The sequence below is a fragment of the Amphimedon queenslandica genome, unplaced genomic scaffold, assembly GCF_000090795.2.
Source record: "Amphimedon queenslandica unplaced genomic scaffold, v1.1 AMPQUscaffold_13270, whole genome shotgun sequence".
NCBI classification, from domain to species: Eukaryota; Metazoa; Porifera; class Demospongiae; order Haplosclerida; family Niphatidae; genus Amphimedon; species Amphimedon queenslandica.
The window spans coordinates 1-1,918 of record NW_003546494.1 but is presented as its reverse complement, the minus strand read 5'-3'; the positions used below and the strand labels follow the sequence as shown (position 1 = coordinate 1,918).

General features: G+C 34.4%; 1 long non-coding RNA gene across 10 annotated transcripts; it reads right to left on the bottom strand.

Moving 5' to 3' along the window:
- Positions 1-339: 339 nt before the first annotated feature.
- Positions 340-1,897, bottom strand: LOC109583903 (uncharacterized). 10 transcript variants are annotated; one of them, XR_002185769.1, is made up of 9 exons: positions 1,591-1,897; positions 1,490-1,549; positions 996-1,441; positions 910-949; positions 805-866; positions 721-763; positions 611-670; positions 441-566; positions 340-396 (listed from the first exon to the last, which is right to left on the bottom strand). It is a non-coding gene; the product is annotated as an uncharacterized LOC109583903 (long non-coding RNA). The 10 variants fall into 10 exon arrangements; XR_002185772.1 differs by having other exon boundaries at positions 611-656; XR_002185775.1 differs by having other exon boundaries at positions 721-731.
- Positions 1,898-1,918: the final 21 nt, after the last annotated feature.

Below are 1,918 nucleotides of genomic sequence, written 5' to 3'. Positions count from 1 at the left end.
AGGAAGAAAGAGCAAAGAATGACAAAGGGGAATCATATGCTAAATTAGCTACACGCCCAAGAGTTGGAACATGGACCAGTCCTGATACAGGCCTGAATCATTACTGATGATCGAGCCTGGACCGTGGATTTGGGGCAATGTCCTGATCCGAAATTGACAAATCAGCCACGATTTATGCTGGTGCCAGACCTGATCCGACAACGATAACGATATTCATTAAGCCTCATTATGACGTACTTCCTGTTATGCTTAATTAATACTTAATTATTATTCATTATTAATTAAAAATGATTTGGAATTATTATTAAAACCAAAAGAAGATTATAATTGTTTTCTTCATCATAGTCTACCAATGTTCCACAAGTAAGACACTTCATGTTTTGTAACTTAAGACACCTAAAGAGCCATAAATTAAGAAGGCACTAAAATAATAAACTTACATTACTGAGAAATTAATTTCCAAAAATCTCCAACATTAATGAACTCTGGGGTTCCATGTAGTGAAGCAGATCTTTTAAAGGTATCTTGTAACACATAGTCCTACAAAGCTTAGATCCATAACATAACTATAATGAGGCATAAATTCTACATAAGCAAAGGAACTACATACCTTCCTTAACCAGCATGATGAAGGCAGGTTCACAAAAAATTCAATGCTATTTGAAGTGAACTATAATGACAAATGATGATAATAAATTAAAACACTATGATTAAACTGACTTTAACAAGAGCTTTAAACAAGAAAGTTTCAGTTCATCACAACCTGAATAATGAATTTAGCTTTTCACATGAAATTAAACAAACCTAAGATATTCTTGTCTTGAAACTTAGTGAGATAAGGTAACTATAGAATGTATACTAGTGGCCTTGCTAAATTAATAAATTAATATGAATTAAAGGAGCACCCACTATACTAATATTTCCAGAATAATCTTCCGCATCAAAAATTCTAAGGAAAAGTAACAATTACACACATAATCAATAAACTATTTTACCACACTTGTGACTATCATTCATAAGTCTCTCAGTACAATATCTTCATCATCATGATCACTAATACATTCACCCTAATTAAAAACATAGTTACAATCACATGTAGTGAACCATTTTTACGCCTAATTTCTCATCATCTTCACTAGTGTCATGATTATTGCAGAAAGGTCTTCTCGCTCTGTTTCAATGTTTGGCTCAATACTAGAAAGTTAACGGAGAATCCATAATGAAAGGTATGTACTTCTAATTATAGTCAATTAAATTGAAGTCATTAATCTCACAATAATAATTAGCCTAAATTTATTATAAGTTTGTTCATGCAGTTTATACCCCTTTGATAATTCCTCATAAACCCAGGTCTCTACTTTCGTATCATAGAGATTTTGTAGGCAAGATGTGGTAAACTTTAATTGGAAGTTGTCAGTCGTATTATTTTCCAGTCATGTATCTGCTCAATTAATTAATTTGGCTTGATTGTGTATCTACATGTGCCTACTTTTTACTCAAAATATCGTGTATCCTACTCATGTTTAAGTAATAAATGGTTCAAAATAGCCTAAAAATAGTGTAACATTTAATGTAGTCCACGGTACTCACATAACATCCAGTGATGTAGCCCTAGTGTATACAGCCAACGAGATTTCTCTTAAAGAGTCAGATTAAGATGATTTTCTTTAACAAAACATGTCAGATAGTCCACGCGGGGCTGCCATCTTGAAAAGCATCGATCTGATCCAGTACTGATATACAGCCTGGACCAGTGCTGACGAACAGACATTACTGTATCAGCTATGACTACATCGGGACTGAAATAGATACTGGTCCAGGCCAGAGCAACAGCCTCGATTCAGCAGTGATGGCCGTCGATGCTGGACCGTTATAGAATCAAACCTGGTCCAGGCCTGATACACATTCACAGATCATG